The sequence below is a fragment of the Neophocaena asiaeorientalis genome, unplaced genomic scaffold, assembly GCF_003031525.2.
Source record: "Neophocaena asiaeorientalis asiaeorientalis breed wild unplaced genomic scaffold, Neophocaena_asiaeorientalis_V1.1 scaffold26, whole genome shotgun sequence".
In the NCBI taxonomy this organism is placed as follows: domain Eukaryota; kingdom Metazoa; phylum Chordata; class Mammalia; order Artiodactyla; family Phocoenidae; genus Neophocaena; species Neophocaena asiaeorientalis.
Window position 1 is genome coordinate 8,163,431 of NW_020173108.1, and position 11,550 is coordinate 8,174,980.

The window sequence follows — 11,550 nt, forward strand, 5'->3', positions numbered from 1 at the left end:
CATTCTATCTCATTTCTCTAACCTTCTAGCATAGCTAGAGATTAATCCAACTCCTATAAAACAGAAACAAACTTCAAATCCACGTCAGAGCCCACGGGAGAGAATGATTTACAAACTGCCAGCAGAACATTGGTGTAAACAAGACAATGCACGTAAATTCCCAGCAAGTCAATTAACATTCAGTTATTCTGAACAGGACCTGACCTTGATGCTTGAGGATCTGAACAGAAGGCAACCTGCAGCTTAAAGGAAAATGGCACCTCTTCCACTCAAACTGGCAGGTCTCTAGGGTTCAAAGGCTCAAGAAGAACTCTTCCTCAAAAGGACACACAAAAGTACAAAAACTGCCTCAGCACAACTCTTGTATTTCAGAACCGATGTCTTTTTGCCTTTGAGCCCACAAACACTTTGATGGGCTTTGATCTAAATATCTGAAGGATCTAAGTGTAATGCTGCATTCCAGATGCATCTCTCCTTTCAAGACCTTTGAGGGTTAAAAAGTCTCAAAATGAAGAACTGCACATGTTTCTTTGTATATTTCTTCAATTGCTAATTCAAAGAAGAGGGTTTACTTGTAATTGCTCTGCTTATTAGCATTATCTGTGCTTTCTGGGGATGCTTTTCCTTGAACTTTGGGAAATAATCAACCATAGTCTTTCACAGTGCTTTGCAACTCCAGGCACCCAGAAAAGGTGCGTGACCCATTTGAGTCCATGGGAACAGAGCTGTTCAAACTCTAATGCACACCTGAGTCTCCTGGGACCTTGTACAGGGAGATTCTGATTCAGTAGGTCTGGAAGGAAACCTGAGATTCTGCCTGCCTTATGAGCTTCCAGGTGGCACTGATGCTGTGGTCCAAGGACCACACTGTGTGGCTCTGCCCCAGAGCAAGTGTCTGAGGAGTTCCTTCCACAGAACATGCAGTTCTTTGAAAAGGGGTCCTTCTCTCATTACAAGACTCAGCCATTTGTAACACGAGATGTTACTAAATAGTATTACAGATCGGGGGCCTCAGACTTGTTCGAATCAGGTACCCTAGACATACAGGTTAGAGGGATTCCCCCAACATCAATTCTTTGGTGCCCATGGCCCCCTTTTGGAGACAGGTGTTCTGAGGTTTGTTGTGTGTTGTTTGCAGACTTCATAGTTGTCCACACTAGGTAAATTTGATGGAGATAAACCAAATTCCTGTGGCATTAATGGCCCATACTTCTGTTAGACTACCACTTGATAAAGAAAACACATATAAAAACAGCAGATGTGTACTATTCCTCCTCTCAGTGGTTGCAGAATCAACTGGCTGGATCCTGGGTGTACGCAAAGTAGATTCTTCATTAGAGACAGACAAGGCAGCTGGCTGCTGGGGAGAAATCTGATTGTTTGGTACCGAAGCAATGTTCTGCATAGAGTCCTTCTCTAGTGTGCTCAACAGACACTGTCCAGCCAGCACTTTGTCTCATTTCCGGGCTTTCTTTCTCCAACAGACACACACACACACACACACACACACACACAATTTCCTAGGCAATTACCCTGGAATCATTTAGAAGACTCTGTGGTCCCATCTGTCTATACCGTCTACTTCCCATGCCTTCCCAGGATTCCAGGCCAATAATGACAATAAATAAAAATAACAGCAATAATAATAACCACTGTTTTAATCCTCATTACAAACATTTGACATAGGTACTACTATTATTCTCATTTTATGGATGAGGCCTCCTGGGCACAGAGAGGATACGTTTAAGCAACTTGCCCAAGGTCACGCATCTAATACCAGGGGTACAAACACAAATACCCTGGCACCAGCGTCCATGATCTTAACTACTACATGATACTTGTCCATAGCCTTTAAATCATTTTACCGAAAAAAGAGAGAAAAAGTCTTATTATCCTCTTTATCTTTTACAGTGGATGGCTCATTAAAACCAGAGCCAAAATAATTAGCAACCAAATAAATTGGTTTCCTTTCCAAGAGAGCGTTTTCAAATACTCCCCTGAGGTGAGGGAAAATATTTGCATTCTGTCCCTGTTGGCGGGGTGTGTGCAGTGAAGTGCATTCTTTTAGAATGGGTGGATCCTTTTAAGGAAGCACATAAGAAGAAAAACAAGACAAATGTTGCCACAGTAAAATATATTGATTCTTCTTATCCCCTTATATTTGAATAAGTTCTATCCTCTCACAGGGCCTTCAGGTTGTACTGTCTTTGTGAAACTTCATTGATACCAACCCCTGTCCCTTCTCATTTTCTTAACAACTGTGGCCAATATTATTAGACTCTCTCTGCATGTCGTTTGAGTATACGCATCATATCTTTTTCTTTGTTTTACATATATTATGATCTCTTCCACTCGATTCTAAGAATTCTGGTTTAAACACTTATTCCTTTATTGGGCAAATATTGCCACTGTCCTTCTGTAACGCAGGGTAACATAGCTATGGTGATTAGCTTAGGTGGTTAGCGCATCAGTTTAGCTGTACTCTCCTCTATGCAGCTTAGATATCTGTACCATGACAGAGTTACCCTTGACAACTCGAAGCCCAGCTAAACATCTCATTCCAATGCATGATGGTCATAAGGATACTGGGCAAGTGATGTAGGCTAGAACAGAGCAAATTTAGGAATTGTAGTGCTGAGAAAACAAACTCAGAGTTCAGGCTCCATGGATAAAGGCTCAGGAGGGTCACCTCTGTATATGAAGGGCAACATTTATTGGTAAAGTTTTGATTTAGGCAGTGAAGAAATCTTGCCCTTGAGGCAGAATCAGAATCCCAAGAGGACACAATTAGCAAGTGGCAGAGCCAGGATTGAAACCCAAGCAGCCCGACTCCACAGCCATCACTTTCAACCACCATGTTCTACTGCCCACTTGGTAAAAAAAGAAAAAATTTAATGAATCCTCCCACCCATAAAACAAAGCCCAGTCTTCAGAGTCTTCTATGTAATTTCTTCCAGCTGTGATCTCAATCTACATTCTGAATTTTTTTTTTTTTTTTTTTCAGTACGCGGGCCTCTCACTGCTGTGGCCTCTCCCGCTGCGGAGCATAGGCTCTGGACGCACAGGCTCAGCGGCCATGGCTCACCGGCCCAGCCGCTCCGCGGCACGTGGGATCTTCCTGGACCGGCGCATGAACCCGTGTCCCCTGCATCAGCAGGCAGACTCTCAACCACTGCGCCACCAGGGAAGCCCTCTAAATTTTTTTCACTTAGTTTTATACACTCTAGAGTGGTGGTTTTCTACCTTGGTTGCACATTAGATTTATCTGGGGAACTTGGGAAAATCCTGATGCCCAGGCTGTGCTTCAGAACAAGTTCATCAGAATCTCAGGGGTGCGGCACTACAAGCAGTATTTTCAAAAAATTCTTATAATTCCACATGCAGCTGAGTTTAATAACCTGTGCTTTATAATTTAACCAAACTGACTACATATAATTTTCTACCTCCACCTCTTTGTTCATGTTATTCCCCACTATTTAGAGTATTCCATCCCCATTCACATTTTAGGATTATTTTTCTACTTCTGTGAAAAATGTCACTGGAATTTTAATAGGAATTGCATTGAATCTGCAGGTAGTATTGTCCTATGGACATTTTAATAATACTAATTCTTCCAAGCCATGAACACAGGATATCATTCCATTTATTTGTGTCAGTGGGAAAAGGATAGTCTCTTCAGTAAATGGTGTTGGGAAACCTGAATATCCACATGCAAAAGAATGAAATTGAACTCATCATACAACAAAAATTAATTCAAAATGAATTAAAAACTTAAACATAAGAATTAAAACTGAAAAACACCTAGTAAAAAACATAGAGGAAAATCTTCCTGACATATGTCTTGGCAATGATTTTTTGGCTATGACACTGAAAGTACAGGTAACAAAAGCAAAAATAAACAAGTGAGACTACATCACACCAAAGTTTCTGCATAGCAAAGGAAACCATCAACAAAACGAAAAGGCAACCTATGGAATGGGAGAAAATATTTGCAAACCATACATTCAATAGAGGGGTAATATCCAAAATATATAAGGAACTCATACAACTCAAGAACAAAAACGACAGATAGCCTGATTTTAAAATGGACAAAGAAATTGAATAAACTTTTTTCCAAAGAAGGCATACAACGTGGAATCTAAAAAAATGTCACAAATGAACTTATTTACAAAACAGAAATAGACTCATAGACACAGAAAATAAACTTATGCTTACCAAAGGGGAAGGGGGGTGGGGAAGGGAGGGATAAATTACGAGTTTGGGATTAACAGGTACACACTACTATATATAAGATAGATAAATAACAAGGACCTAGTGTATAGCACAGGGAACTATATTCAATGTCTTGTAATAACCTGTAATGGAAAAGAATCTGAAAAAGAATGTATATATATGACTGAATCACCTTGCTGCACATCTGAAACTAACACAACATGGTAAATCAACTACACAATTTAAAAAGTGAGTGAATGAATAAATAAATAAAAGAAGGCATACAAATGTCCAAGATGAAAAGGTGCTCAACATCACTAATAATCAGGGAAATGGAAATCAAAAGCACAATGAGATATCTCCTTATACCTGTTAGGATGGCTATTATCAAAAAGTCAAAAATTAGCAAGTGTTGGTCAGGATGTGGAGAAATTGTAACTCTGTTGGTGAGACTGTAAATTGGTATAGCGACTATGAAAAAAACAGAGCTTCCTCAAAACGTTAAGAATATAACTACCATATGATCAGCAGTCTTACTTCTGTGTATATATCCAAAGAAGATGAAATCAGTATCTTGAAGAAATATCTGTACTCCCATGTTCTTGCAGTATTATTCACAATAGCCAAGATATGGAAACAACCTCAATGTCCATCGGTGGATAAAGAAAATGTGGTATACATATACAATGCAACAATTCAGCCATAAAAAGAAAATCCTGCCACTTGCAACAACATGAACTAAGCTAGAGGACATTACACTAAGTGAAATAAACCAGACAAAGAAAGACAAATACTGTGTGATCGCATCTGCGTGTGAAATCTAAAAAAGCCAAACTCATAGAAATATACAACGGTGATCACCAGGGGCTGGAGACTGGAGGAAATGGGAGGATATTGGTCAAAGGGTACAAATTTTCAGTTATAAGATGAATAAGTTCTGGAGATCTAATGTACATCATGGAGACCACAGTTTATAATGTATTGTACACTTGAAATTTGCTAAGAGAGTAGATCTTAGGTGTTCTCACCACAAGAAAAAGAAGGTAAATAGGATAGGTTAATTAGCTTGATTGGGGGAATCATTTCACAATGTATGCCTATATTAAACATCACATTGAACACCTTAAATATATATAACATTTATTTTTCAATCATACATCATTAACACTGGAGGGAAAAAAAAACCTGTGGGCTTTATCCTTAGAACAATGGAACCCCTTAGACGGTTTTAAGCAGTGGTGTGATGTGGATTAGAATTGCATTTTGTTATGATGATGAGGCTGGGGTATGGGAAAAGAATTTGAGAACAAGTTAGGATAGAAGCAGAAGACCAAATGGGAGGCTAGAGGCTATGACAGAGTGTAGTAAAGAGGAGATGACGACACGGATCCCCAAAGCAGCCATGGGATAAAAAGAAGATGTTAACATTGACAAGTTTTTATGAGGATGAATCAGTAAAGGATTACTGAAGGGTATTTGACCTAGTTTAATGTGAAATTGCCAAGAGACATAACGTGATGCACATTTATCCTTGTTTCACAATTCTTGGAGTAAGGTAGCCCCAACAAATGAGTCATCAATTGCAGTTCACCTTTGTAAACAAAGAGTTTGAAGATATTTAGACTGAATATGAACATACCTTGCCCATTTTATCAATAAAAACAGTCCATGCTTCTAAAATTCAAGATGATGAAGTAAAAAAGAAAAGTATTATTCTCCCTCAAGTGCAAAACCAAATCTCACTTAAATAGGGATTTATGACTTCCCCCCCCCCCCATTGGAAAGGAGCAGCTTTTGAAAATTTGATTTTAGTCAGCTAAAAATGTCATTGCCAAAGACTCCCAAACATGGTTCTCCTTGGGGAAAAAAAATAAAACAAAAGCAAATAAGTGACTTACTGAAGAGATGTAAAATGTATTTTACAACCCATTCTCTTACCCAGTGTCAACACTCTGTTGATTTGGGAGGTACAAAGTAGACCTTAAATGTGCCATAGAGAGAGTAGAATTTATAATGCCCTAAGTCTCTGATACCTAAAGGAGTTTGAAAATGAGAATGCACTGCACTTTTAAAAGCAGAGGCAGAGTACTTAAATGCCACTTTTTCAGTAGCACCCAGAGGTTTTGAGAATTAACCACCTCCAAAAATATATTATGTGTTCTCTGAAGGAAAATTAAAACACAAATCAAAATTGTTGGGAAAAACATTAGTGCCCTCCAGCTGCTGAGGGTTTGCACATATGTGCTGTGTTCACAGTCCCTGCATGCCTAAGGCCAGTGACCCAGAAACATTTCAGCACAAGCCAGCATACAAGGGGAAGGCCAGAGGGTCACCTTCCTGGAGTCGTATCAAAATCTCCTCCCTTCAAGCCCTCTCTCTCTAGCAGCCCCCTCGCTCCCTGCCTACACAGAGAGGTTAGAGATTTTTCTGTTTCTCTGAAAGCTCAGTTCTCCCTTTCTTCTCATACTTACCAACATGGCAGCTTTGTTGTTAGTTACCAGGCTGCCTGTCATACACCAAAGACTGTGTTGGGAGCGAGTGTGATTTGGTTCAAAGGTAGAGTAAGTAAACACATGGCCTTTTGTAAATAATTTAAATTCCGAAGTTGACTAGAGAAAGAGCCAGGTATATACCCTCCTTGGAGTTGTATAATACACAGTAACATAACTGCTGTGTAATACACATTACAATAAATTGTCATCAGAGCATAATGCTGATGTAAGCAACTTCTGATTCTCTCCACCCTTTGCCATCACTATTATATAATTTTACCCTCAAACTCAATATTTACAGATCCATCCATTCACCTAACATATACTGGAGCCATACTATGTATAAGACACTGTACTGGATTCAGTGAGAAAATTCAAGATGAATAAGACCCAAACTTTTAAGAAAGGAGCTTACAGTATAGTGTAGAGGCTAAATCCCTTGACTTCTGGAGGGAAAACAATCTGAGTTTAAATATCAAGTCTGGTTGTTAAGCCTGGGCAAGTTTAGTAATCTCTCTGAACTCTGGTTTCCTTGTCGGTAAAATGAAGATAGTAATAAAATATGTCATGTAGGGTAGGCATGAGGAGGAAGAGACTTGGAGCCACAGAGCCCAGCACAGAGAATGGACAAGTCAAATTGATCTGCTGTCAGGATCACCAGTTCAGTAGGAGCCAAGGGTAGTCTGGAAATGTTGTCTGGGATAAGAGTATGCATGGCCTTGAATGTCAGGCAAAGAAATGTGGACTTCTAGGGTATCCCTAGAAGTTTTTTGTGTGTGGGAATAGAGACGTGGATAAACCTATACTTCAAATGTATAACTTCATATGCAATGTGACAGAGGAACTGGAAAGAGGCCAGAAGCAAAGAAGTCAGTTAAAGGGCAAGTAAAGGGCCAAAGCACAGGCCAGACCACAATGGATACCCTCAATGTAATCACGAAAAAAGTGAGATAAACCCAAATGAAGAGACAGTCTACAAAATAATTGGCTTATACTCTTCAAAAGTGTCAAGGTCATAAAAGATAAGGCAAGATTCAGGTGGTGTCACAGATTATTGAGAGTCAAGGATTCATGACAACTAAATGCAATGTGGATCCTGGAACAGATCAAGGACATTCACGGGAAAACTGGTGAAATTCAAATAAAGACTACAGTTCAGTTAATAATGCTGTGCTGATGTTAATTTTGATAAATGTGTCATGGTTAGGCAAGATGTCAATGTTAGGGAAGCTGAGTGAAGGGATAAGAACTTTCTGTATTATTTATGTAACTTTTTTCAAATAAAAGGGTGGGGTTATTTTATTTTATTTTATTTTTTTAAGTCTAGGCAAGAGAAGATAAGGGTCTGAACCTAGGTAGGGGTTCTGAGAACGGGGAGAAGAGGAAGCAGAACTGCTAAGAGTTGGATACTGACTAGGCTTGGTAGGGTGATGGAGGAATCACTGAAAATCTGATTCAAGCCTCAGTGACTGAGAAATTAGCAGAGTTATTATCTTAAGGAAGTCCTGGGAAGAAATAAGTTTTAAAGGAGGGGTAATGAGTTCTATCTTGCACATGTTGAGTTGTGGATGTTGAGAGTTTTACTGTAGATGTTGATAGGAAATGATATGAAAGACAAGGGGGACAGGTGGGGTTAGAGTTATAGACTTGGTCTATATACATCCAATACACAGGTAATAGTTGGAAATATGGGAGTGAATACACTTACCAAAGGAGCAGGGAAAAGGATGAAGACAGACACGTTTTATTTTTAGGAAATATCCACATTTAAGGGGAAGAGGAAAAAGAGAGGGACCACATTAGAGCTCCATTTCTTTCATTAGGAGAAAGCTGGTTTCTAAAAATGTAATAGATTTGGAGTAAAATGAGGTTTTGGAAGACATCAGTTTGTACCTCCATAATGGAGGTAATTAGTGATAGGAATTAAACAAGAAGAAAAGAGAAAATCAAGGATCATATGCGAGTGTTTTCAAATAAATAGAAAAACTTAAAGACCTATGTTAACGAATTGATCCAGCTTGGGATTTGAAATCTCAGTAGCATGTTGTAAAAGAATTTATCTGTGTTTTTTACCATTAACCTTGAAAAGTAAAGCCCCATCTCCCCAAACATCCTCGTTTCCAGTAGAATTCCACTAACCGTTTAGAAGAATAAGAGATTGCAAAATGAGATGAGCTCGGATAGTCTGACTGTCATGCATTTTAGGAAAATCTGGTCAAGAATAGTAAGATGTTTTAAGTTTTCCTAAGAGTTCCCCCCACACATATTTTAAACATGTTTGCCCATATTTAAGCCTCACAAATCATAAGTTTATACTTCAGTGAGCCTGTTTTGAAAACAAATGGCCTCCAGTTTTCCAGCTTCCTGATGTAGCTGGAGAGTAGCCTCTCTATAAACCCTCCCTTTTTAGAGAGTTGCTCCTCTTCCAATTTTAAGTGGTTCTTAAGGCTCTTGTCATGTTCCCTTAGCCCTTGACCCCTGGGCCTCAGTGTGGTCAGCCAGAGCTCTTCCTTGGGATTTAAAACGGCAACTGAGGAAGTTATTTAGACTCTGTGGCGATGAAAGCTGAGAGCTGCAAGGCTTGAAACTTGGAAACTTTTAGCAGCCATGTTCTCTGCAAGTCTGTACTTAAAAATAATAATAAAGCCAAAATACAGATTAAAGCTGGGATGTGAAATGACCCAAAGGCGTTCTGATGTCATGTGATTACCCAGTTCCAGCTGTTGCTGAAGCACAGAAGTATCACTGCCCCCTCTCAACTCTACACGTGAGCACATTATCTACTTCAAGAACCTTCCAACAAACTCCCCTTTTTTGCCCAAGATAGTTAGAAGTGGATTTCTGTCAGTTGCAACTGTAAGAGTCGAGACTAATACTAAGGATTATGCCTCGCTAAGAGGACTCTGCTCTGGGTTATTCTTTTTAAACCATTTCTAATGAGTCCTTGTACCCTAGGATAGGATTTGTTTGTTAAATTTGAACTCTTAAAGGCAGGGGCTTCCCTCCTTCCTTCCTTCTTTCCTTTCTTTCTTGGTTGGTACTGGCGTCAAATACATCCTCTGATATCTAAACTAGATATGGAATTCTGGACCTATGAAAGCATCTCTCTATCTCCAACATGACTCTGCATGTGGGATTTGGTTTTCAGAAGAAACAGTCTTATTTTTAAAGACAAAGAAAAAACATGATTTGTGGTACAGCAAAAAACAAAAGTTTTTGCGCCAACTAAAATTGGATGTGAATCTCTCCTCTGCCACACACTAACTTTGTGACCTTGACTAAATTGCTTAAACTTTCTGAACTTCTAATAAAAACGTGCACTGAACAGTTTCCAATGTGCCAGGCATTGTGCTAAGCAATTCACAGGCTATGCTTACAAGGCAGCTACTGTTATCCCCATCTTATAGATGAGGAAACTGAGGTTTAGAAAAGTTGTCACTTGCCAACAGACACTGCACAGCAGACTCAGTGTTATACTTAACCACCAGGTGACATTATATGACAATGTCTGTCTCATGAGAATGGTGTAAAACTTAAGAAGATATTGTAGGTACTGTGCCTGGCATTCCAAATGTGGCAGTAGCAATTATGATTTATTCCCAAGAACCAAGTCTATGTTTTTCTCTTTTCCTTTTTCATATGTTCAACTCTGTAGGAATCAAATATTGATTCTTTTGAAAAACCTGCAACAGAATCAGGTGTTACTTGGGCAGGGTATTTTTGCTGTTGTGTTGTTTTAACATTCACATCAAGAAACAATAGTCAAATTAACCCTTCTGTAGACAGTATCTACCCACTAAAAGTGGGTTAACCAGCAGGGTCACTAGCTAACTACTGTACAGCCCATGGGTTGGGTACTGACCTTCTCTATTCAGAAAGACCACAGGAGCCAGAAAAGCGAGGTGGACGAGGCCCAACTGGCTGCTCAAGGAATTTATTCCCAGCTTCCCCGAGTTATTCTCACACTGCCTCCTATCTTACCTCTTCATGCCTTTGGGTTGTCACTCCAGGCCCTGTTCACTTGAGCCCAGAGAATCCAGGGCTTGCAATGGAAACAGACTTCTTTCCACAGCTAACCAAATGAGTAAAGGAAGATATGGTATGTGCTCATGTAGTCAGGCAGTTTGTCTCTTTGAAGACATGAACAAATTAAATGACCAAATTCGCTTGTCCGTTATAGACTAAATTGTACCTTCTTCTTTCCTATCTTGCACAGGATTTTTCCCCTCAGTTGTGCCCCTGGTATATGTGAAAATTAAAAACTTTCTTTCCGACACTCAATATCAAACACTTTCTCTCTCTGCTCAGATCTTTGGGACGAGGTTTCACTCTGTTACCTGATTTCACACACAGAAGTTGTCCACATTTCCCTTTCTAAAGAAATGAAGGGAAAATGTAATTATACGTTCTGTCATATCATCTGCAGTACAACATTAGCTCACTATAACTGTCGCATAGGCGCCATTACATTTCAGTGGTGACCACAGAGATGACAGGGCAAAAATGTCCCTCATTCTTCTTGCCCTTTAAAAAATGACTTGTCATGAAGAGGTTATTTTTCTAGTAAAATAATTCATCTCTTTTTTCAACTTTTCTATGTCAAGTGAACCACTGTCCTTTGACAATGACATTTTTTGGCCAATCCACTATGGACTCAGACAAACTAGTTAAATAAAAATTAATTGAAGAAATAGAAATTATTTTTATTATATAGTACTACTGCTTATTCTATAGGCAATTCTAATGAAAGCCTGAAACATAAATTCAGATTTCTGACCCCACCTGACATTATCAATAGTTGTGTTTACATGAGTGTATCTGTGTTTGTATCAGACAATGTATTCAG